The 27,526-nt window shown below is 35.1% G+C and overlaps 1 long non-coding RNA gene across 1 annotated transcript in view; it reads right to left on the bottom strand.

Moving 5' to 3' along the window:
- Window positions 1-16,069: 16,069 nt before the first annotated feature.
- The window catches only part of LOC109498314, a 76,649-nt gene continuing 65,192 nt past the window's right edge, over window positions 16,070-27,526 (bottom strand). The window contains exons 8-10 of the long non-coding RNA XR_002741367.2: window positions 23,315-23,414; window positions 18,124-18,245; window positions 16,070-16,906 (exon numbers count right to left, since the gene is read on the bottom strand). This is a non-coding gene — a long non-coding RNA (uncharacterized LOC109498314). The remainder of the gene's footprint in view (window positions 16,907-18,123; window positions 18,246-23,314; window positions 23,415-27,526) is intronic.

Here is a 27,526-nt window from a genome sequence, read left to right as displayed (position 1 = left end):
CCAAAAAAAACTGTTAAAAATCAACTTTCAGAGAAGTATCCCTTTTTTGGGAGTTGTGACGATCCACACCCTAAATACCACTTGGCAACGTCAGATTTTCTCATTTATGTGGCAAGGTGATGTTCCTTTATGTGATCAAAAATTTTCATTGTACTTTGAGGACCATGTTATATTATTAATCCCTTCAATACTTCTAGAATAAATGCAGTCATATTTTCATTGTTTGAATTTTAATTTATTTTTTATGAAAGTTGAATGAACGTCTTGAAAAGTAATGATAATCTGTTGAGTAAATATAACAGACTTCACCAATTTCCTGGGAATTAAGTTTTATAATGTCAACCAATTAAAAAATTTTTCTTTGCCTTTTTATAATGTATGGAGACAATCTAGTGTACAGAATTATAAATTACAGGAGTGTGAATAATCCTATTTAAATAAATTCTTTTACAGTGTAAGTACACTAATTCTTTGTGTAATCCTATTAAAATAATTCACGTTGTTATAAAAACAGAAAGAGCCTGATTCTATAGCAAGTCAACTATTCTCAATGACCATGTGAATGTTGGATAGCATTTCAGGGCCTCAGGATTCCATATCCTATAGCAGGATGAGCTAATTCACTTCATTTAAGCAAACATTTTATTCAAAAATCCAGGTTATTTCTTGGAAAATTGTGCCCAACATTTTGTTTTCTCCTTTGAGTTCCATCTCCCACCTGAATAAAGGTCTCAGTTTCACTATTTTATTTTTACAATATCACTATGATTAATCATTATTCTACTGAATAAAACAAATATGTTAGACGATGGCCTAGAATAAATCTATAGTCTCCACCTGGAGGTTTTGTTATATGAGCTTCTGAAATTGTTCTTCTATTTTTAAATATTCTTAATCCATGAAATTCCTCATTTTGCAAATACTTTCTTATTGTATTCTGTTTAATGTTGTATGCATATTATTTCTTTTGGCTCCATTAATTTATTAAACTAAAAAACACCAAATTTGATAGTGAATATTCTATAAGAAGAACGGTTTTACAGTCCTGCCCTCTTTCTTCATTCTCTTGTGTGTTAGGATGCTTCCTGCCTCTTGTTTGCTGAATGATGAAAGCATCATTGGAGCAGGAAAGGGAGAGTAAGTTATAGAAATACAAAGGGTATAAAAAAGTGGGTTTAAAAAATTTTTTTAATGTTTATTTAATTTTGAAAGAGAGAGACAGAGAGTGAGCAGGGAAGGGGCAGAGAGAGAAGATGACACAGAATCGGAAGCAAAAAAGTGGTTTTTAAAATTCCTTAATTCCTTTTTAGAAAATACTAAATGGCAGGGGTGCCGGGGTGGCTCAGTCAGTTAAGCATCTAACTCTGGCTCAGGTCATGATCTCGTGGTTCATGAATTCAAGCCCCATGTTTGGGCTCTGTGCTGACAGCCTGAAGCCCGCTTTGGATTCTCCTCTCTCCCCCTCTCTGCTCCCTCCCACTCTCTCTCTCTTTCTCTCTCTCTCTCTCTCTCTCTCACACACACACACACAAACACACAGACCCACAAAAGTAAATAAACATTAAAAACAAGATTAGGTGGCAGAATATAAATGTGTTAGAAAGATAAACCAAAACCCCAAAAGCAATCAGAAGACATTTTTAGCTTTGTGATATTAAGAAAGGAGAAATGAACATAAAAGCAATCAACTTGTGAATTATATGTTTATAACTTTCAATATATTACATAACAATATAAAGATTAAGGCATTAGCCTCATGTATGTTTAGACATTTATTGCCCATGACTTGAGGGGAGATTCTCTTATAGTTCCTGGCAGGAAAAAAAAATGTCAAAGAGTTGTAAATGGGCAAAAGAGATCATGGCATCCTTTAAGTGACATCTGAGGACTGTTCGGCACATCCATGCATTCTCTGGGCATTTTCTAACTCTGTGGTGCTGTGTATCTTTGATTGATTTTGACTGACTAGTCCATTTTACAACTCTGTAGGGAACAGAAATTAATGTATAGAAAACTGATTGTAATGCAAATGTTTTCACCTGTAGCACTGCATACGAAACTTGCCCTGGAGAGAAAATGAACCTTTGAAGGTCAAATTCTCACTGGAATTGCTTTTAACCCCTTACTACTTACACGTTAGAAAATGAATTTTGTAAGATATTTTTACACATGTTCACTTAATGTATGAGTCATGTTTTTACATGTTTGGTAATTATAATATAAAACTCCTAACTGAAAGAGATTGACTATAAAGGATACCATTCTCCCTTAAAGAGGAGATGAAAGAGAATTTGTGATCTCTAATTACATAGGACTCTTTGGCATTTAAATTCCCTGTATCCCCGAAAAGCCATCTAGAGCAATGTGTTTGATTTTGTATATGCTATGTGAAACTTGTCTTCAAAAATAGAAGTCCAAACACTGCTCTGGCTGAAGCTGGTGAGGGTCTCTCCAAGCCACTTCTCAGCGAGGACTCACTGAGGGACTTCATATGTAGTTTGTAGGATACGGAACAAAAGACACTGCTTCAGCCCGGAGCAGTTGTGGAAAGTAAAAACATTTGCAATTTCTGAAGTTGCTGACATTGATCATCTCTTGGGGCGCCTGGGTGGCTCAGTCTGTTAAGCATGAGATTTCTGCTCAGGTCATGATCTCACGGCTCAGCTAGTGAGTTCGAGCCCCACATTGGGCTCTGTGCTGACAGCTCAGAGCCTGAAGCCTGTTTCGGATTCTAGGTCTCCCTCTTGCTCTCTGTCCCTCCTCCACTTGCACTCTACTCTCTCCCTCTCTCTCTCTGTCAAAAAAAAAAAAAAAAAAAGAAAGAAAGAAACATTAAAAAAGTTTAAAAATAAAATAAAATAAAATTGAGAGTATACAGAATGAGAGGGTGCTTGGTATTAGACCCATCTAAGGTTTTTCTTCAAAGATGCTATCATCTCAATTGCAATATTTATCATATGAGAAAATAAGTATCTCTATTTAATATTTCTCCTTTATACTTGAAACACATATTCAGCTGGGAGACTACATCAAATTTGTCTCCAGAGGGTCAATGTTGTTCAAATTATTATAGCATAATGTTTATTTTTGCTTCAAAAACTTTTTGAGAATTATTTAAAATATTAAACTCTCTTGACAGTAACATAATACTTTACAGCTATGCTTTCATTTAGAAAGTGTGGCAAAAAAATGCAATTTGTCACTTCAATCAAGACATTTCTTTCACTGTGATGTGTAAATATTTCTGAATAGGCATCATTGAAAGCTTTTGAAAATAAAGCTGTCTTGTGTTTTTGGTGGCATACTTAAAGCTTTGAATATGATCAGAAAGACTACAAAACCGACTCAAATAAAACACACATAAAACCTAAAAAGAATGCTAAATTAGAAGGCATGATCTAAAATTAGGAAACTAGTAATAAGTATAAGCTAATGGAAAACATAAAGTATTCAAAAATCAAATTAGATAATTGTCTGTATAGATTGCATTGAGAAGTAGAGTGGAAATATGCTAATACAGATATCAGCACTTAAAATAAAGAGTCATTTTCTTAATATCTGGAACATTTTATCTAAATAGGTGAAGTCATGGAAACTTAGAGTAGATTCCGAGTCTAGGGCAGGATATAAGTAACCTTCAGCATAATGGGCTTATACACATCTCTTTCTGTGAGTATCGATGGCGTTTTTTCTTTATCTATAAATTTTCATTTGATCCTGCCTGCCGCTTGCCCTGATATATGCTGTTAATACTTGCAAAAGAACTTACCTAAGCAGTTTTAGACAACTTCACTTTAACTCTATCACATCTTCAGAGTGTAAAGATAACATGCCCACTTACAAGCAGACAGCATTTTTTGTAAGGCACATTCTCATTTTTCACTAAACAGAAGAAAATGTTGCATTTTCTCCGTCGGAAATATTATCCCAGTACATGAAATGGCTCCAAATGCTCATATAATTTCTTTCTACCCAGGTGCAATAGTACCCCATTCTACTCAGAGTTTCTGATTGGCTTACACAATGTGCAAAAAAAAAAAAATCAAGATGATGCATTACTTGGAGAGAGAATTTCATATATATCGTGAGGACAGAAAAATAGACCGAGGCCACATTTTGAGTAACATCAAATGTCACAGCTCTTAATTCTACACAACTTCATTTATTTCTGAAGAGTAAATTTCTCATTTTAACTTTTTGGGGGCTCCCATTTAAAAAGTATCTGGCTATTAATTCCTCAAACAGCCTCTGCCACCATCCCTTTAAAATGTTTATAATGAATAGGTAAAGGTTAAAGCATGTAATGCAGATAATTAACGTAAAAGTCAGTCTGGAGCCATTTCCCAGTTTATGGTGTTCAATGAGTTCCTCTGTACGTAGAATAAATCCCAGCTTCAAATGAGGGTGACAACGTTGATTAAAACCTGGTTTCTATTCCAACCTTGAGTTTCATCTCATGAAACTCTCTCCTTCGTCCACTAGTTCATAAGCTCTTTGTAATTGCCCAGCCCTTTGCAGTGCTCTCTCCTCTACCTGAGGAAGGGGCTTCCTATTCCTTTACAATTTTGGCTTTTTTTTTCCTTCGGAGTTTCAAAATAATAGTCAACTTCTTAAAAAAGCATTCTATAAACGTTCTGTTTTCATTGGGTGTACCTGGTACTGCATTCTGTTTCTCTATTCAGAGACATGTATCTTGATTTGCTATGGTGTTATATGCTTGTGTGTTTTTTCAAAGGCTGCAGACCTTCATGACAAATACGGTCATAAAATGAGTTTCCTTAGACCATAGTCAATGTTAGGTAGCACAACATCTTTTTTAAAAAATCATTTACTGGCAGTATTTTAAAGTTAGGAAATTTCACATAATACTCTTGATTTCAGATTTTACTTAAACCTCAGAAAATCTCACACCAGTGGCCTGATGCTTCTCACAAACAAACTCCACAGAATGGAGTACCACCTGTATCAATGAAGAAGGAAATACTTTCAAATCCATAGAAGATCCTCCACTCTTTCTTATATCTCTGATTTTTTTTTAAGTTGGATCCACGCCCAACATGGGACTTGAACTCACAGCCCTGAGACCCAGAGTCACATGCTCTACCAACTAAGCCAGTCGCGTGCCCCTCTTATATCTTGAAATTGTTGACTTTCCTCCTCTGTGGCTTCTTTATCTGTAAGGACTTGCACTTCTCACCTTTGTTTTGCCCATTTATTGTTTGTGTCACCACGGACCCTCAGCCAGGAAACCTGTCTATTTCACAATTGTAAGACTACATTTTATTCAGTGGTTTGCACGCAGTCTATAAATATGTGCTCAGTAAGCAAATGAATGATGGAATTAATATTCTGCCAGAATATAAGAATAATTTGCACTAAATTCTAGGATGGTAGAACTTGGGTGAAAAACTCATGATTAAAGTGTGCTATGCTAATAAAAACTAATCAAACTTGCCCTTCTGAAGCTATTAAGAAGGATTACTGATCCCTTGCGCAGCTATACTCTTTCTCTTCCCTTGTCTGTACATAGCTTTTTAAAAACAAACAAACAAAACATGGCTTACCAATTATTTTAGTTTACAATCTCTATTTTTTTTTAGAAAAATGGAATTTCTTTATGCTTCTTTCATCTTCACTGCCTGAAGTACTTCTCTTCCTATGTCCTGATGGACCAGAAAGGTAAGTAGCTATATTGTCATAAGGTGGAGCACACAGGATTTTAATATTTTTTATATGTCCTATATCTTCAAATTGTTAGAAAAATAGATTTCCTTAAAAAAAATAGATTGAGCTCAGCATTAGGCAAAGACCGTGAAACAGAGAATTTGGTAGACATTTTCTACTTCAATCATGCTTCATTGTTGTACCGAATATGAAGTTACCTACATAAAAAAATGGTATCAACAATCAACCTACAAGGGCTGCCTCTTGATGAGATGTTTCTCTTCATTCAAGGATGATAAGAGAGAAAAATAATCATGTTTTCTCTACATTTTAACCAAATATTTGGTTACCATCTACTATATGCCAAGCACTGTCTTCTGCATTTAGAAAACGAACGTGAATAAGGAGCACATGTTCTTTGCTTTTATGCATCTGAAACAGCAATAAGTGTTTTATGAAAAACTTTCGCATAACAGATGTGAAAAGCTATCCTTAAACCTCATTTCAGCAAGAGCATGAGTGTGGACATGATTATGGACATGGTTAAAGTAGATGATCCAGAAAAAAAAAATGTTACTGATCTATCTTGAATTTTCAATATGGCACAAGAAGACACAGATGTCTCTAATGATAACAGCAAAAAATAATAAGGAAGTGTAAAGGCAGTACACAATTCCGTGGAAACATAAATAAAAATAAAAGCATAATAATACGAATAAAAATCTTAACAATGTAATCAGTTGGAAAGTAACTTAAAAACAGTACGCAATAGGCTTGGAGCTATAGGTACAATGAAGCATCAACTGGGAAAATGAAATAAAATCGAAGAGATGAGTTGTGTACACAGTTAAGATGTCATTCATGTTGCCTGGGTGAGGATTAATGAGGGTATAGATGACAGTGATGGGGAATCAGAAGAAGGCATCACTCATGAGTCAAGAAGAGGAAAATAGGCAGAACAGATGAAAAGACATTGAGACGCAATGAATTTAAGACTTCTTATTTGGAGATGAGGTGACTTGGAGATGCCATGACCAAAGATGGAGCTGAGCACAAAGGAGGGTGGAAGGCAGAGAATTGTTGCCATTCTTTCCATAAGATGTACATGTTTCATGGATTTGGGGATCAGTATATCTAGCTACAATATGCAGTCGTAGACCTCAGGGGAGAGAAATACAAGTTGTAGACTAAAATTTTCACTTTTTTGTAATATAAGATTGGAAAAATGGAACAGATGCTGAAATAAGCACTAAAAGGAGAATCTCTGCTTCTAAAATGTTGTTTTCCAAAACAGACTACATTACCATTTTTTTGCATAAGTCAAGGGACTCACTGTTACCTTAACTTTTAGGTATCTCCCCGGTCTTACTACCCATCAGTCACTGCCTCTCTGCTTTCAATTTTTAATAAGAAACTTCTCATATTTCTACAGTGCCCTCTGTTGTGCGGCTCCTTGTCTACCTTTGTGCTTTTCTCTCAGCCTGAAATGATTTATCTCCACTGTATCCCTGTGAACTATGATTGAACCTTTAAATTTTAACTCAGAGATCATTCCTGCAGCAATATTTTCCTGAGCTCCTGGGTTAGACAAGGCCCGCTCATTAGTGTTCCAATACTACCTGCGATCAGTTTTCTCTTAGCACCTACCATGATATATTTATAGTACATAAATATGAAAACTATGTCTTTTTCATTGTTTTGTCACCAGTAATTACTGTAGTGCCTGGTACAGATAAAGTACTCAAATGCTTCTTAAACTTTACTGGAGAGAAAATATGGAAAGGAAATCATAAGAATGACAATGTTTAATATCCGTGGATACATTTTAGCAGATGACTATTAATTCATGTTCGTTACAGAGAATTTGAAGTATGCAGATAAGCACAAGGAAGAAAGTGCAAATCACTTGTTAGCCCTCCTCCCAGAGATGACTGCTAATGATTTCAGGGTACACAGTCACTTTGTTCTCTGCAACTAATATACATATAAATATTGTTAAGACAATGCTGTACCTCTTCCTTTAAAAATGCTTCTTGGGGCACCTGGGTGTCTCAGTCAGTTAAGCGTCCAACTTCAGCTCAGGTCAAGATCTCACCGTCCGTGAGTTTGAGCCCTTCATTGGGCTCTGTGCCAACTTGGGCAAGGAGGCTACTTGGGATTCTCTGTCTCCCGCTCTCTCTGCTCCTCCCCTGTGCAGCATGCTCTCTCTCAAAATAAGGAAATAAACTTTAAAAAATGCTTCTCTTACTCTGTAATATATCATAAATATTTCTTTCACAAAATAAATTGTAACTAATATCTTGCATTACACTATAATATGATGCTGTATTTTATTTAACCAATCATTTGTTTGGGGGACATTAGATCTGTTTAATTTTTATTATTAAAAGTTCTGGATAAGCAACCTCCAAATTAAATTTTGTCATAGAACTGTGATATATTATTAAATTATGGCAGAGTAATTTGTCCAATTAGAATGCATATTTTAAAGCTTAATCTATCTTTAAAATTACTCACCTGAGTAGCAATTTAGACTCTCTGAAGCACTGCATGAAACTTATACCTAAGTATTCCTATTCTCTAAAAATATGGACACCATAGATTTTGTTTTACTAATTTTCCATCTAAAGGCATCTGTTTAATAATAATATTGATTACTAGAGAAATGGAATATTTTTAAATATTATATTGGACTTGGGAAATTTGTATACTTTTTAAAACCATTTTCAACCAGAGTTTATAAATGCATACTTTTATAAGATAACTATATGAAGTAACTGTATTAACTTATTATTTTAGATGTACTGAACTTCTCTCAGCTTATTATTTTACTTAGAAGTGCATCTTGGGGCGCCTGGGTGGCTCAGTCGGTTGAGCGTCCGACTTCGCTCAGGTCACGATCTCGCGATCCATGAGTTCGAGCCCCGCATCAGGCTCTGTGCCAACAGCTCGGAGCCTGGAGCCTGCTTCAGATTCTGTGTCTCCCTCTCTCTCTGGCCCTCCCCCCATTCATGCTCTGTCTCTCTCTGTCTCAAAAATAAATAAATGTTAAAAAAAAAAAAAGAAGTGCATCTTTTGATGATTCAAAATGTCAAAGACATTGAGAAGGCTTGCAATAGAAAACCTCATGTAAGTTGACTTAGACACATTTTCTCCAAGTTTATTTTGCTGTTGGACTCTTCATTTTTTACATTAACATAGACAATATTTGATGTAGTGTTATATAAGAAAAATCTTATGATGTAATTTTTTTATATATATGTAGGAATTTTATGTGTAAAAAACTAGAAATTTTAAGAATACCCATGAAAATAATTGTCAGAATGGTAGAAAAAAAATAGAAGAAAGTCGTCTCTGGAATTAAACAGAGGATATAATTTCCAGCAAAATGTGTGATCAGAGAATTGAATACTGTAGTGTGGTAAGATAGGATGACAATGGAGAGAGGTCACCTGATTGGGAACACAGACAGCTCTCATTTTATATTCATTAACAACAAATTATAAATAATTGTGAAGGTCTTTCTTTCACTAAAATGCCTACTAGTAAAATCCACATATATCATTTTTCATTTCCATTTGAAAATGTGTATCAAAAATATATTTAAAAACTTTCCCTGAAGATATCTTGATGACAGTGATAAACACTTCACAGTGTGAATAATATTATACCTCTCCTGAAAAGGATGCATTTCATTTCTGTCATCCACTCCTGACAGGCTTTTTTTTTCCTTTAATTTTTTGGGTAGTTCCTCAGGGTAATATATTGCCATATACATATATATATATATATATATATATATATATATATATAAAATGCAACTTAACTGAAGTTTGAATAAATCATAGATTTCTAATGCTGTATCCTTTAAATGAAAATTCAGCTGAATAGCAGAAAGATAATCAAGAATTTTCCTAAAGTATTTTGCACTTTAGAAGGTTATTGTTGCTTTCTCACTTGGGATAGAGATTAGATTAATCATATTAGCATAAAAAGTTCAAAATGTAAGTTTAAAAAATGCACATTTTAAAACATATTTCTTTAGGTGTCTATATTGAATAATAATCAGATATTAGAGCACTACAGGAAAACTTTGAAAAATAAAAGTAGGACTTGGAGTCAAGAAGCAATAGGAAACACAGTCTTGCATATTTGAGTGTTGTAGGGCAGGTGGGTACAAGGCAAGAGTCAGGTTTTTAATATCTCAAGATCTTTTTAGTCATGGCCACTAATATAATACACTCAGGCATAAATATTTCAGTGCATTTTTAAAACAAAGGACACTTAGAATTTTTTGCATGATCTTAAATCAGCAAAAATAATACCATTGTTGATCTATTTTGTCATCTGGTTGATTCTCTAAGAACAACATTCTCTTTAATACTAGAGTAATTTTGATGTTATACTATATCACAACATATAAATAACAAAACCAGAAGACATGAGGTGGTGAGGGTGTGGGTGTGCATGTGTATGTGTGCTTATGTGAGTGTGTGAGAGAGACTGAGAGAGAGAGAGATGCTATTGAAAAGGAAGAACTTAAAGTGTCCATGCCAAACTTTATTGTTTAGAATATAATAAAAAATATATTTCTCATAATCATAATTATAAAGTGAAGTTTTAACTTATTTTCAGTAGACTCCAAGACAAAAACCAAACACTATAAGTTGAATATAAATTTGCAATCTTATTCAAGAATCCAACCGACAATAGAAGACGAATGTACTGATATTACTTCCTTGTCTCTCTGGTATATCAAGAACATAACCCATTTTAATTTCTAGAATATTTTCTACGTGCTCTAGGAGAACAGGGCATTCTAAAATGTATGACTCCCTATTACATGGTTCCACTTTTTATTTGATTTTAATTTTACTTAATTAAGGAACAAATTAAGTTCAAAAGGCTGGTTGAAAGGCCTGTAAGAAAAATGGAGCTTCTCAGTTCCAACACTTTTCACTCCTGATTCCCACACCTCAGAGGCAGATTTTTTCCATTATTTTAAGTTTCTCCCCCTAGTATATATTTCCATATTTCTAAATGATAATATACTTATATAGATATTTCTTAATTTTTTAGTTGTTCATATTATGCACTCACATTTATGCTAAGCACTAGTCAGATACATACTTCTCGATTGGTCTTGTTTCTTTACTCAACTTGAAATAAGTTACTATTATGATCAGGTTTTTTATAATAGGTTATAATCCTACTTCCCATTTTCTTCTACTTAATTATTCACAAATTATTATTCATCATTCCTCTATGAATCCATTATTATTAAATCATCACAATTATGTGATGAGAGTTAATTCTGAGGCTTGTTTACCCAGCAATTTTAGCAATAATAAAATTAAACAAATCTAATGTCCAAACACAAGTAGCTGGTAAAATAAATGATGGCATAACACTTTATTGGAATATAATACATCTGTTGATATTTATTTTCAGAAAAACATCTTTAATATATTGTAACAGGAAAGAAGCATTTTAAGTGACAGAGTATTAAGTTAACAACATTGTCTGTTCGGCTACCAATTAAGAAATAGAAAAACGTATTTCATCCGATTCTACAAATCTTACCCCAGATGTTTAATGCACTTTAGTTGGACTATACCCCTTGGGAAAGAAGATTAAACGAAGTAACTGAGGATAAAAGGTAAACATTTTTAACATTTACCAGGTATTGACAGATATCCAATCACCCTCCAGTTTGTGTGGGTGTTTTTCTTTTATTTTCTGCTTTTACTTTTAAGTTTTTGTTTCTTCAGTTTTTTTTTTTTTCTGGGATATCCTTCTGTGCAACCTCCTCTTCTGGATTAGGAACAATCTGCTGTTTTTCAGTAAGGATTGTCTCAATGGGGGACAGAGCCCTCCTGCATGAGTTAATCCAACTATGAACTTGTAAATTCTGCACCCCATCTTGGGGACTTTGTTCACCTGGATGGCAAAAGAATCTTTATCCATTTGTTGACGACATGACGAAGTAAATCAAACACGAAATTTGTTTCGTTTGCCTTTTATTCCCTCTGCATTTTGTTTTTTAATTTAGCTGTTTCTAAGAGTATACTTTATTATTTTTATTTATTTTTTAAAAATTTACATCCAAGTTAGTTAGCATATAGTGCAACAATGATTTCAGTAGATTCCTTAATGCCCTTTACCCATTTAGCCCATCCCCCCTCCCACGACCCCTCCAGCAACCCTCTGTTTGTTCTCCATATTTAAGAGTCTCTTATGTTTTGTCCCCCTCTCTGTTTTTATATTATTTTTGCTTCCCTTCCCTTGTGTTCAGCTCTTCTGTGTCTTAAAGTCCACATATGAATGAAGTCATACGATATTTGTCTTTCTCTAATTACTCTTAGCATAATACCCTCTAATTCCATCCACATACTTGCAAATGGCAAGATTTCATTCTTTTTGATTGCTGAGCAATACTCCATTGTATGTGTATGTGTGTGTGTGTGTGTATGTATATGTATATATATATATATATATATCCCACATCTTCTTTATCCATTAATCCATTGATGGGCATTTGGCCTCTGTCTATACTTTGGCTGTTGTTGGTAGTGCTGCTAGAAACATTGGTGTGCATGTGCCCCTTCAAAACAGCATCCCTGTATCCCTTAGAAAAATACCTAGTAGTGAATTGCTGAGTCTTAGGGTAGTTTTATTTTTAATTTTTTGAGGAACCTCCACACTGTTTTCCAGAGTGGCTGCACCAGCTTGCATTCCCACCAGCAGTGCAAAAGACATCCTCTTTCTCTGCATCCTCGCCAACATCTGTTGTTGCCTGAGTTGTTAATGTTAGCCATTAAGACAGGTGTGAGGTGCTATCTCATTGTGGTTCTGATTTATATTTCCTTGATGATGAGTGATGTTGAGCATTTTTTCATGTGTCGGTTGGCCATCTGGATATCTTCTTTGGAGAAGTGTCTAGTCATGTCTTTTAGCCATTTCTTCACTGGATTATTTGTTTTTTGGGTGTTGAATTTGATAACTTCTTTATAGATTTTGGATACTAACCCTTCCTCTGATATGTCATTTGCAAATATCTTATCCCATTCTGTCTGTTGCCTTTTAGTTTTGTTGATTGTTTCCTTCGATGTGCAGAAGCTTTTTATTTTGATGAGGTCTCAATAGTTCTTTTTTGCTTTTGTTTCCCTTGCCTCCGGAGATGTGTTGAGTAAGAAGTTGCTGTGGCCCAGGTCAAAGATGTTTTTGCCTGCTTTCTCCTCGAGGATTTTGATGGCTTCCTGTCTTACATTGAGGTCTTTCATCCATTTTGAGTTTCGTGTATGGTGTAAGAAAGTGGTCCAGGTTAATTTTTCTGCATGTCGCTGTCCAGTCTTCCCAGCACCACTTGCTAAAGAGACTGTCTTTATTCCTTTGGATATTCTTTCCTGTTTTGTCAAATATTAGTTGGCCATAGGTTTGTGGGTCCATTTCTGGGATCTCTATTCTGTTCCATTGATCTGAGTGTCTATTCTGGTGCCAGTACCATACTGTCTTGACGATTACACCTTTGTAATACAGCTTGAAGTCTGGGATTGTGATGCCTCCAGCTCGGGTTTTCTTTTTCAAGATTGCTTTGGCTATTTGGGTCTTTTCTGGTTCCACACAAATTTTAGGATTGTTTGTTCTATCTCTGTGAAGAATACCAGTGTTATTTTTGATAGGGATTGCACTGAATATGTAGATTGCTTTGGGTAGTATTGACATTTTAACAATATTTGTTCTTCCTATCCAGGAGCATGGGATATTTTTGCGTCTTATTCAATTTCTTTCATAAGCTCTCTATAGTTTTCAGTGTATAGATTTTTCTCCTCTTAGGTTAGATTTATTCCTAGGTATTTTATGTTTTTTTTTTTTTGTAAATGGGATCGATTCCTTGATGTCTCTGTTGCGTCATTATTGGTGTATAGGAATACAACCGATTTCTGTGACTTCATTTTTTTTATACCACTTGGTACTTGCTGCACTCTCAACACAAATACTGCAATTTTCCAGTACTAGAAAGCTCATAATGATTGTATGTTTGATTATTGCTTTTTTCTTTTATCATTATTTATAAAATGTGCTTTAGAACCACTTGAGGCCTCTTGATTTCAGCTTGTTGTCTTCATATTCTTCATGTGTTTATCTCAGTTTTGCTTTTGTCATCAAATATTCAATAATAACACCTTAGTCACTATTGTTTTATTTAGTCTGTTCAATAGAAAATGCACCACATATTAATTCATTAAGTTTTTTTTCCAAAATATTTTTGTTTTTTTTTAAGTTTCTTTATTTTAAGAGAGAGAGAGAGAGCGAGAGAGAGCATGCATGCAAGTGGGGGAGGGACAGAGAGAAGGGGGGAGAGAGAAAATCCCAAGCAGGCTCTGCACTGTCAGCACAGAGCCCCACATGGGGCTCAAACCCACAAACTATGAGATCATGTCCTGAGCCAAAATCAAGACATGGACATTTAACCAACTGAGCTACCAAGGCACCCCAATTCATTAAGTTTATTTTTAATGTTTAGTTTTTATTTTTGAGAGAGAGAGAGAGAGAATGAGTGGGGGAGGAATAGAAAGAGAGGGAGACACAGAATCCAAAGCAGGCTCTGAGCTGCCAGCACAGAGCCCAACAAGGGGCATGAACCCATGAACTGTGAGATCATGACCTGAGCCGAAGTTGGATGCTTAACCCATGGAACTACCTAGGTGCCCCCCAATTCATTAAGTTTTATAAATCAATTACCATTAAAAAATATACACACATACAATCTGTAATGGTTTAGTTTTCTTGTCTTTATGTTCTTGATATATATAGGCATTTTTATAAGTCCTTGTTTTTTACACATTTTTCTTTATAGAGTGTTTTTTTTTTAAAAGGGATACATATATTGCATATAGTATCATTTTTCTGTTGGTACAACTTTATTGGGAGTGTTTTTTTTTAATTTTTTTTTTTTTTTCAACATTTATTTATTTTTGGGACAGAGAGAGACAGAGCATGAACGGGAGAGGGGCAGAGAGAGAGGGAGACACAGAATCGGAAACAGGCTCCAGGCTCTGAGCCATCAGCCCAGAGCCTGACGCGGGGCTCGAACTCACAGACCGCGAGATCATGACCTGGCTGAAGTCGGACGCTTAACCGACTGCGCCACCCAGGCGCCCCGGGAGTGTTTTTAATCTGATAATCAATTTTTAAAAAATATTTCTTGCTAAAATTTTTCCTCATGTTCTTTTATTTGTTAGGTTTTAGGGTCACCTTGATAAGAAGTCTTTGTACTTTTTCCTCAGTGTGTTCATCTTCTTCACTAGTGGGCTTGTAGAAAATCTACCTAGAGTCTTTATTTGCCCATCCAGAAACTGTTCTTAAACTGGTGGTTCAAGGCTCTTGCCCTAGACTAAATCAGGATACACTCAGCCTTAACTCAGATGCTGAAAGGGTTATTTTCTCTATCCTTTACAGATATGCATCTTTACAGATAGGGTATTTCCTTAGAGTTGGCAGTAATTGTTTATTCACTCTTATTTCACAGGTGAAAGAGCCCCATCTCAGTCCCTATGAAGTGAATCTCTCTCTGGCCCCTCCCATGCATGTAAATTTTTGGCCTCCATCATCCTCACAAATCAAAGGTCTGCTTCTTTCTTTTCTGCAGGCTCCTGACACTAGTTTCTGCCTACTTTTCTAGGTCTTTACCCATGAAAGTTACATAATTTTCTATTCTTAGATTTTAAGACAAGTAGTTAAAATTTAAAGCATTGCTCTGCCATGCATCTTAACCTAAAGTTTCAAGTATTTTTCTCTATATCATTAACAGGCTCAAATTTTGTATCTTTCTATTTAGCATCTCCCTCCTGAAGTATTGCACATAGATACAGAAGAAGCAGCACTTTAAGTTTATTAGTTTTTTTTGAGGGGGCATGAGCAGAGAGAGAGGGAGTGAGAGAGAATCCCAAGCAGGAGCCCAACATGGGGTTAGAACCATAAAATCAAGACCTGGTCCCAAATCAAGAGTCATACACTTAACCGACTGAGCCAGTCACCCCAAAAAGGAGCACTTTTTTAAGTGTCATATGTTGTATATTTTGTTTTAAAATTATCTAGCTTACACCCAAAAGAAGTGAATGCTAATGATCACCAAAGGCTAGTACAAGAATGTCCATGTGAGCTTTATTCATAAAAGCTAAAACTTGGAAATGCTCCCCCCACCAATAGTCATCAATTTTGAATCTTGTGGCTTTGTATGATCGTCTTTTAAAATTTGGGGCACCTGGGGTAGCTCACTTGGCTAAGCGCCAGACTTCAACTCAGGTCATGATCTCACGATTGGTGGGTTCGAGCCCCGCATCAGGCTCTATGCTGATAGCTCAGAGCCTGGGGCCTGCTTCAGATTCTGTATCTCCCCCTCTCTCTACACCTCTCTCACTCTCTCTCAAAAATAAATAAACATTAAAAAATTAAAATTATATCCTGCTTGTATCATGGGTCCTACGTTTTATTTAGTGAAAGACGATTGAAAAACATTCTTCCTTAATGAAAGAAACCAACATAGGACCTTCAATCCCTTCTTCAAAAGAAATGCTAAAATTTTAAGAAAAATTAGAGAATAAATCTCTGAGTTCTCTGATAGTTAGAATTCAATAAAAACACATTATTTTTGAATTCTGGAAAGAAGAATAGAAAGAAATGATTGTGTTAAACATTTGTTTATGCACCAGTGTTCTGCTTCTGTGGTCACAACTATAGGAATAATCATCTGTTGGCCCTACTGTCACTAATAAATAAATCTGTATATTTATTACTAGCTTATATCTATACTACTAGAAAAAATATTTCAATGACACATTTGATAATAGTAAAAAAATTTTAAATCTGCTCATATAAACAGTCCTTTTTTGCACGAAGTAGTATCATGTATTTGAAGAAGTTTGTGACATATTATACAAATAGATATTATGCTCTGACTTTGCCATTACTTCCCATTTTCTTTCTCTGTGCAAACTTGAAAACTAAGAGAATATCTTTGTTTCCTCAATTACATATGATTTCTATGTGAATTAGTATAACAAACATATTAAATATGGTGCTATAGCATTGATTTTATCTTCTTCACTTTCAGAATTGCCCAATCTATTTGCTGTGTACATAGAACATCACATAAAAGATGCTCAATTACCTTTTGTCATTAACTTTTTAGAGAAGTCTGGTGTAGAACTGTGCTTGTATTAATCTGGAATTTGTATACCTGAGTATTGAAAAAGAGAAACAATTTTCTCAATTAATTCAGACATTTTAGATTATTTTAATATTTAAATATTTCTAGAATCAAGTACATAATTTGTATGCGACTGCCATTTCTGCAAAATGAATGAAGTTCTCTTGCCTTTTACACTAAAGAAAATAAGATAATGATGCTAAAAAAGAAAAAAAAAGTTTTCAATATCTTAAATGTTCCAGGCAGTCAGAAGAACGCTAAAGAAAGAGTAGCTTTATGTTTCCTGTTCCTTGACGTATTCTACCAACACTTCTGTCTCCCCACCGGGGCATCGCTTCTTGTTCAATATTTTAAATCTTTTTAGAAATAAGAGTATAACTACTATGAGTGAGAAAGATGCAATTTCTCAAAAAGAATTCGAGTGGAAACTCACTGATTCCAATCCATTTCCTCCCACTTAGTTTTTGGAATCCCAGCAGTGCTGATCCTCATTAGAATATCTATTCCACTGACTATTGTATAGAGCACTGTGGAAGAAATAGCAGATTTTGCATTCATACCAAGCTATTTGATAGTAATTCTCATCAACACCACACTCAGCGATATAGAAAAATAATTGTAGACTCTGCATCCCACAGTAAATTGCTTTAGAGAAAGGACAGGAAAATAATTATTTCAGAAAATCTTAGTGATTCTCAATTTTTGCTAATTCTGATTTGGTGACAGTTGGCTTGGCCCATGTCTTGAAATTTATGTCTGTTTAAGTTACTCTTTTATTTACAGATCAAATTTGTGGTGTAAACAAGTTTGCAATGGAAATAATTGTTACTGAAAATGAAACAAAATTAAAATAACTTTTTATAACACTCAAGTTTTAGAGACACTCATAGACGTGTAATTGGAAAGATACTAAAGATATATTATAAACACATCATTAATTTAGATTCACTTGGGACCTCTACATGGCCACGTTTAAAAAAAAATAGTAGCTATCTATTTCCAGAAAAGGTAATTAATTAAGATTAGGTTTGGCTACACATAAGAGAAAACCCAAATAATTGGCCTAAACAAGAGAAAGGCTTATTTAGTTATCCCATTAAATCTGTCTAGTGGTTGGGCCATCTATAACTTGCTAGGCGGCTCCAAAACCATTAGGGACACAAGCTACTTTCACTTCTCTGCTGTGACACTTGAGGCCTGGTCCTTTCCTTTGTAGTCCAATATGGCCGTTACTCCTTCAAACTCACATCCAATTCTGAGCAGTAGAGTGAGGTGAAGAACCGCATGTTTGCTCCTTTCAAAGAGACCTTTCCTAATCCCCACATTGCCTGCAGACTCGTAAGTGATGGCATCCAGCTTTTTAGGTACACTGAAAATGATAAAGGATGTTGAGTCAGGCACTTTTTATTTTTATGGTAGTGAAATAGCAAAACTACACTTTTCACAGCTTAGTAGGCCATGTAAACTACTGTTTTGTACCCAAAATATAAGCTCATTAACAATTGTAGAATACCCTAATGTCGAGGGCTTATTTTTCTTTTAAACAAAGCTTTTAATACTGAACCTTGGCAATCATAACACTTCTTCTCAAAATTTTTTGCTGCAGATTCAGAAAGAAAAGAAATATTGCTATGTTAATTCCATCTATTATTCTGTATTTTATTATGTATTTCTGTGGGAAGTAGGAGGACGATGGGAAGGATGCTATTCTGTGTTGAAGTTGGGAGTGTGCCTGATGGCAGCTCTCTTGCTCTAATTTTCTACCTCGTGGGCGCCTGCCATCTTCCTCCCACTACCCAGCTCCAAGAATCCACATCTACCAGAGACTGATCCGCTGTATCTTCTCATGGGGAAATCCTCCAACTCTAACTCTGGCACATCAAACCTGAAGCAGTTATTAGTGGAAAGGTTATTTTGCCCGGAATTCATTAAAAATAATGTGGAAGAGAGAAAATTGATCCAATGAGAAGAGGGGAAATGGTGAAAGCTGTATCTATTTTCTATATAAATTTCTGAAGAATAAAAAACACTATAAATGCATTGATTTTTCGCAAAATTCTATGAAATGTTATCACACAGGAAGAAATATGTATTTTTCTTACTGAATATACTTTGACCCAACTCCAAAATGATTAGTATGGTTTTCCTGTGTTGAGGAGCTTTTGACTACTTCCTGAGACTGATCTCAATCTTAAGGAAGACCACATGGTCTGGGCTATCAACACCCACATGAATAAATTCTTTTTGATCCCCTAATATCTTCTCTGATTCAAAGAAAAAAAGGTGTATGATAGATTGCTCAAAGAAAAATAGCATTCCTTATGAGATAGGACACATTTTAAAAATTTACTGGTAGTCTGAAGGAAAATATTAAACAATGTCTTTTTTAAATAGTATTATTTTCTTATTAGCTAGAGAGTTGATAAAGCATTTTTATTTTTTTAATTAAAATGTTTTAATGTTTTATTTATTTCTGAGAAAGAGAGAGAGAGAGAGAGAAAGAGAGAGAGAAAGAGAGAGAGAGAGAGAGAGAGAGAGAGAGAGAGAGAGAGAAACAGCACAAATGGGGCAGAGGCAGAGGGAAAGGGAGACACAGAATCCGAAGCAGGCTCCTGGCTCTGAGCTGTCAGCACAGAGCCTGACAAGGGGCTCAACCGCCAGATCATGACCTGAGCCAAAATCGGAAGCTCAACCAACTGAGCCACCCAGGCGCCCTGTTAAAAGTATTTTTAATGAAATGATTCAAAGTTGAGAATCATGAAGTTCTCAAAGTAGACTGACTTTGAATTACTTTCTAGAAGTGAAGTTTGTGGTAGAGTCTTCAATGCTTCTCTACTGTGCTATTCTATAATTGAAATTAGTTAAAAAAACCTTAATATTTCAAGAATTCTTTGTGAACAATTTGGGCTATTGAGTCAGAGCCTCATGCCTTATTTAGTTTATTTCCTCAACCACAATTTTAAGCATCCTAGATATGGCTTTTCAAAAACTGCATTTAGAAATGTCATTTGCATCCCCTCAGGGTAATTACAAGTACTAAATGAGAAAAAAAAAGAGAGCGAGAGAGAGAAAGTTCTTTGTAAAGCACTTCATACAAATTAACTTATTGTATAAAGTCTTAGTAATATATTTAATATTGTTTTAAGAAAGATAGCAAACTTCCTATAACTTTAATCTTTAAAAGTATATTGTTTTGATCAAAATTGTGCTGTTAGGCAGAAAATATCTAATTAAAGACGCTAAAACAGAGATGAAATGTCAAGTGCTATTTAAATTTCAAATAATATATAGTTTTGTTCTTTGTACTCCAAGGATCAAAAGTGCTCTATCATTAGACACTATCAATGGATTTCATGGATAACTTTATGATGTAATGCATAATCAATCCAACCATAAGTATGTGATTCAATAAAAAAGGAAGTTCCAAGAGTAGATAGATGTATTAGATATATAAACATATATCTCAAAAATTTCATATTTACTCATTTTATCATTTAAGTGTACGAATCATATTTCATCGTAATATAAGAAGTTGAAAAAATGAACAAAATATATGTCTGAAACATGAATATTACAGCATTCCTCAAGGGGTGGGGTTGGCACTTTTCTTGTTTTGACCTAATATTCATTCCCCTTTTTGCAGTAGTAGTACTTGAATATCCCTACAGAACAGTCTTTTGTTTTGCGGAATTTGTTGACTCAACTCACAGAGGTGAGTGTGTAGCTGAAAGCTAGCTTGTCACAGCATGGCTACAGTGACAGGATCAAGGATGGACATATGACCCTCTCTTCTGTAGACTGGCACTTTCATATTCAATAAATTAGAGAACAGGAAAAGCAATATCGGGGAGATCCAAGTTACAAATTCCAGCTATGATGCATAAGGAAGGCCTGGACAAGAGCAAATGGCAACGCACAGGTAAAGGAAAGTACAGGTGGGCTCACATAATCTTATAGATCGAACAGACAATCTGAAGTTGTATCTAATGAAGCCGTACAAAAATATAGTACGTTTTACCTTTAGGCATCTTTCCTTTAGTAACTCATGTTACTTTAACTAGAAGCAATATACAAAAATATGTAAAATGGAGAGAGACGCTTGTTTAGTCTGTAACTTTCCTGACAACCTGCACAGTTTTGTTCAGATTTGTTACAATTGTGTGATTGAATCCAGCGGCAACAACAATTTGCTGTCTCAACTGGAGCTTGGGCTCAATGACTCAAGGTTTCTTGTGGGGAATTGAACAAAGCTGACTTTGATTTTAGTGTGACAATTAAATATTTGTGGAATGATAAAAGTTCCTCATTTTAATTATAAGATGTATACTTATTAGCATAAAGCAAAAGGCTTCACTGTGAGGCCCTTTTGAATGCTCTGTACTGATCTCATCCCAGGCTAAAAAAAGTAGACATTGGTCAACCTGCTTTAATAATAGAAAACAAACACCATTTCTCTGGATTACACTTTCCAACTGAGTTGATTTTATTAAACCTTTCATTAGTTTCATCAAGACATGTTGTAATCAAATCCACAGTCACAGAGATCAAGGGAGAATGTCCGCTTTAAGTGGAACATGTTTACCACAAGCAATTTTTTCACAAATACTTCACAGTGAAAATGCTTAATGTCTGTATACGTTTTCTGTAAAAGGGCATCTTTGTGTCTAATTATAACTTAATTTATTTCTCTTTTAAACACATTACGATCAAAAGATCAATGCCGCTTCTTGAGTAACCCAGGACATTTTGGTTATTTTTATGGCATGAGTTTTACAATGGAGCCTACTTGTTCAGAGATCAAGAAAGTTTTATATATAAATTGTAAAATGTTATACCTATGGAATACACATTTGAGTGATTTTTAACATCTTTATGTGATCAAATTAGGATAGAATTATGCTATTTACTCTACCCCAAGGTATGTATTTTTTCCACCATCGCTTTATGCTTTTATTGGCTTTACTCACTCACTTGCTGAAGTCAATTCAATGGATATTTACACAGTCTTTAACATGTGAGCTGTTGAAAGAGACAGACTGGACCAGACAAGTTCATCCTACTTTTCTTATAATGCTGAGTGAAGAACACACGTTACTTATGAGATATAAACAGCATGCTGTAGGTAAGCAAAACGACAATAACAAAAAGACAAGCGTAGAAAGATCAATTCTCTCTGGTGATATTAGGGAAGATTACATAAAGGGGTAGAAGAGGGGTCGCTTCTTGACATTGAAAGATTTCAAGCCTTGTTCATTTCTAAATATATTCAATGAGATATATTTGATGAAATCTTCAAAAATGGTAAAAGTTATTTTTCCTGAATAATAATTTTCCATCTAGAAATTAATTTCTGGGGATATTATGGTAGTTATAAGTATGTAACTGCCTCACTGGATAGATCATTAAAAAATAAAAAATATCTACTATGAAAGATTTGGTTATAGAATGAATGCTATACTCAGGCAATAGTGCTATTCATCTATCAAAAGGAACTAGTGAAACGTATCTACACTGATATAAAATGGTATCCAGAATATATTAAGAAGCAAATTGTCAAAGATTATGGTTATACTTACTTAAATAAGTGTATACATAACCATGACAAGAGGAATTTATACCAACTCTTTTTTTTTAAGTTTAGTTATGTATTTTGAGGGGGGGTGGGGCAGAGAGAAAGGGAGACAGAGAATCCCAAGCAGGCTCTGTACTATCAGTGCAGAGCCCAACATGGGGTTCAGACTCACAAATTGTGAGATAATGACTTGAGCCTAAGTCAGATGTTTAATTGACTTACCCACCCAGACACCCCAACCAACTCTTAATAGTTGCATTTTTTGTGTTGCAGTCTGAGGGAATATCACTTTATATAACATACATTTTAGTAATCATTGAATTTTTGAAGCTATAGATACTACTTCTGAGATCAGAAACCTATACTACTATATATATATTATATATTATATATTATATATTATATATTATATACTATATATTATATATATACTATATACTATATACTATATATATACTATATACTATATACTATATACTATATACTATATACTATATACTATATATATACTACCTATACTACTTCTGAGATCAGAAACTGATTTCCCTAAGGACCTCAAGAACGTATCTAGCCACCACCTTATTTCTCTCTTCCTTCTTACTGAAACTGAAAGAATATTTTTCACTCTTCTTTGATTCTTCACCTCCATTCCTTCCTCAAACCAGGCTTTCCCTTTTTACTTTATTTCACCATAATTTTTCAAGGAAATAAAACAGAGAGAAATAAAAGAGAGAAAAGGAAAAGGAAAAGGAAAATAAAAATATATCATCTTTTCAGTGTAAATTAAAATCTTAATCTTTTTTTCAGGCTTTGTATGAGAGTATTCTTTTCCCTTGAACCATTATATTCTATCATTTTCTTTTTACCTCTGTCTTCATGCTGACTCTTCTTCTTCTTTTTTGCCTGCTCTTCAGCAGTAGAAAAAACATTTGTTGCTTATACAACAATCATTCCCATTCTTCATACCTGATAATTAAATTTAAACTTTGTTAAGATATTAATCTCTCCCCACATTTATTGAGATTTACTGCATCCTTGACAGGGAGGTAGTCACTAAGTGGACTGAGCCAATTGTAGTGTTTCCATTTCCTGGCTAATAACAGATTTTTAGGTGGCCATGTGTTGTGGTCATATTCAATCAAATTTCAAAACATACCTGAGGTCATAAATATTAATGTCTTTCTTCCCCCTGATTTTGCCTTATTTTAATATGATACCTGCACTGTTGCAGTATTTTGTAACCATGATAGAAGCACTCTGACAGTGGAACACAGGCATAAAAGAAAATTCAAGCTTGGGGGCACCTGTGTGGCTCAGTCAGTTAAGCATCTGTCTTTGGCTCCAGTCATGATCTCACGGTTTGTGGGTTCAAGCACCACGATGGGCTCTTTGCTGACAACTTGGGAGCCTAGAGCCTGCTTCGGATTCTGTGTCCCCCTCTTTCTGCCCTTGGCCAGCTCACACTCTCCCTCCCTCTCTCTCTCAAAAGTAAATAAACATTAAAAAATAATAATAATTAGGAAAAAAAAAAAAAAGAAAATCCAAGCCCTTGATGACAGGATTGAAATATTACAACAATCTAGAAAACTATCAAGTTGTTATTTGAGGAACTTTGTTTTCTTGTTTTTGAGCCAATTTGAGGCTTCCAGATATTTGCAGCCCAAAGCATCCTAACCAAGAGAACGGCTACGTGCTTTGCGTGCTCTAGAAAGCCTCATTCGTTATGGGTCATTCTCAGGCTATCAACCATCTGAATGGCCACACACAAAGCCCTGGCCTTTGGAATTGTAACTTCTAAATCTCTAGCTCACACTTCTCTGCTAGATACATACCGATAGATCACATTCCTACAAATTTCATTTTGGTGCCTCATGTACATTTTATAGTCAACCTGTTCTCAGTGAAATTAGTCTTCTACTCTCTAACCTCCAACCCAAGTCAGAAACTTTGGAATCATCTTAAATTTCTTTCCCCTCAAGTATTTATCTTTTTTAATTGGCAAATAATGTCGATCCTACCTCATCAATACATTCTGTCTCTCTGGCGGCATTATCATACAGTGGCTAAAAACAAGGATTCTAGCTAGAGTCCAACTTCCCAGGTGTAAACTCCGTCCCGACCACTTTCTTACTGTGCACTAACTGCGATATTCCTCAAATCACTTACTCTTTCTGAGATCCCTCATCTATAAAATTGGGATGAACCTCATTACACATATCATTTAGCGTTGTTATATAAATTAAAACAGTTGATAAGTATAAAACGGTGTACGGAAAAGTACTCAGTAAATATCAGCCATGATAATTCATTTTCTTCTTGATGTTATCCTCCTCACCTCACTCCAACCGCTCCTGTGTTAGTTCAAATCCTCACTCACCATTTCTTACCTGAATTAAAGAACTACACTTTCCCCATCTCCTTTCTCAACTGCATTCAACCCATTCCCATGTTCTGAGAGATCACATCCAGTTCCTTTTTCTGTTGGTGACCTTTCTTAGAAAAATCTGTTCACATAAGCCCTGGCATGGAATCTTTCCATGATTCCCACAGCCAATGGCATAAAAATCTAAGTTCTGTAGCTCAGCAGGGAAGGCCCTGCCATTCCTCCACAAGTATCTCCTTACTTTTGCTTTCCCAGAAGCACTAGGGTTTTGCAGGAGCCATTTCTGACGACTAGAAAGCACTTCTCTCTTTTCCTTACTTTTGTTACTCGTTAGTCTTTCAGGATCATCCAAGTTTCCTCTTCCCCCAGACATTCTTCTTTATATCTTCAGGGCTCACCACACACATATGCCCTGCGCACACTTGCATCTCTACCATATTGTGTTTCCTGTATTGCAAATATTTGTTTGTGCGTCCTGTTTTTTATTTTATCGTTTATCTTTGGGTACAGGCTATGTGCAGCCTGTATCCTATCTCTGGATATCTCTGTATCCATAGGACCTACTATATTGATGGCCACCTGACAATTACTCAATAAATGTGCTCACACAAGAAATTAATGAGTTATGCCTAACCCTTCATATCTCAGTATCTGAAATCTATTAGCCTAAAATCTACCAATACATCTAAAATACATTCCCCCAAGGTAATCTCTCTCTCTCTCCTTGGAAACCACTGAATCCATATAATTAAGTAAGCAATTAGTTTAGTGCATCTACGAAAACTCTCATTTATTATATGAACTGATCTGTTAAATTCATTCAAGAACTTTCTTTAAGAAATAAGAGCTATTATGTGCCAGACTCTGTTGCAGGAAGTCAGGACACATCAGTGAAACAAAAATGATAAAAATTTCTTCTTGAAGAAGCTTTTATTCTAGTATGTGGTGACAGAAAATCTTTTACTACTATCTATTGGTTCCAATTTTTCTCATCTCCCCAAGAATATTACAATCTCCATAATATCCGTGGCTTTATCTCACACTTCATAGTTTCCAAAATGCTGATATTGTCCCTTGAATTTAAATGTTCTATTTCTCAACCACTATTCCTGGTCTCTCTTATTCTCTTACCTCTTTTTGTTTCCATCCTTTTTCTCACTTTCTTTCATTTTCCCTCAAAAGTAAATATATCTTCAATTATATGTCATTACACTGTATAGTTTCTCTCAAATTTCACATATATTTCAACTATTCCATTCTGCCTTTCGGGCACTTGGGAATTTTGTAGTTTAGTGCTGAGAAGCTGGGAATAAGCACTGATAATGAGCATATAAAATTTCATCACAGTAGTCTGTTTTCCTCAATCATGTGCTGCTTTCTCCTGAAATGTGACCCGATGAGGTTCCTTTGAGTCTAATACTGATGACTCCTGGATCCCAGATGCTGCTTAGGTGTGGTTGACAAATGTGCTTACCTGAGTTTTCCCTTTTGAGTCAAAAATAAAAATGAAGTACTCACTACCTATTTCATGATGAATTCACACTTAAACCACAAAATTCATGTACAGGATCAAGATTGCACATCCCCATTTTGTTGGGGAATGTGACAGCCAAAAACAAGTTTTTCAGTTTGTTAGCTTTACCTTTCAATAATTCTTTACTGTGAAGACCACTGTGATTTCCACTTTACAGTTTTATGTCTAAGTGCATCCTACTGTCTTACATGTGTGTATGCTTTTGTGTGTGTGTGTGTGTGTGTGTGTGTGTGTGTGTGTATGCATTGTATGACACTCATGTCCCCTTAAGTGAATCCCCTTAAGAAAATTAGGGGAAGAATCACAATAAGGGAGTATTTTATAGAACTCCTCAATGGTTATATGACGAATCAACTGCTCTTGTTTAATAAATTACATCGATCTAGATAATCCCAAGGAAGAAAGTAGAAGTTTAATTAATGTATACAGTTACTTGGGAGTTACTGGACACAAGGTTACTAGATTCCATTTTGACATTAGGCAGGATGTATATAAATTCCAGTTATACTGAAATAATGCTTCTTTTTTTTATTAAAAAAATTTTTTTTAACGTTTATTTATTTTTGAGACAGAGAGAGACAGAGCATGAGTGGGGGAGGGTCAGAGAGAGAGGGAGACACAGAATCTGAGGCTCCAGGCTCTGAGCGGTCAGCACAGAGCCTGACGCGGGGCTCGAACTCACGGACCGTGAGATCATGACCTGAGCCGAAGTCAGATGCTCAACCAACTAAGCCACCCAGATGCCCCTGAAATAATGCTTCTTAAGGTTTTTGGACTTCCTGTTTTTTAATGTTCCTATACTGAATACAATACAAATTGAATTATTGAAAAGAATATTAGTATTCTGCAAATAAAATGAACTTACTTGAGCATATTTTACTTTGGCTCCTAAATAAAGCACAGTTAAGGGCAATCATGATAATATAAATTATGCCAGATTTCCCTGGGTTGTGCTGCACAAATTCACAGAGAATCAGCAGCTTAAGCATCAAAACAAAGTAAGAATAGTAGACCTAGTCCCTCAAAAGGATCTTATACTTATATTAAAAAAAAAACTTTTTAGTAAATAATAAATGTAAGCAGCATTATTAATATATAAATAATTACTTTTCTCTTATCACATAACCTCACTGAACAGTCAATAACAGGATGAGAATAGCT

The sequence above is a fragment of the Felis catus genome, chromosome A1 (assembly GCF_018350175.1).
Source record: "Felis catus isolate Fca126 chromosome A1, F.catus_Fca126_mat1.0, whole genome shotgun sequence".
Classification (NCBI taxonomy): Eukaryota; Metazoa; Chordata; class Mammalia; order Carnivora; family Felidae; genus Felis; species Felis catus.
This window is presented reverse-complemented; position numbering and strand designations above follow the sequence as displayed.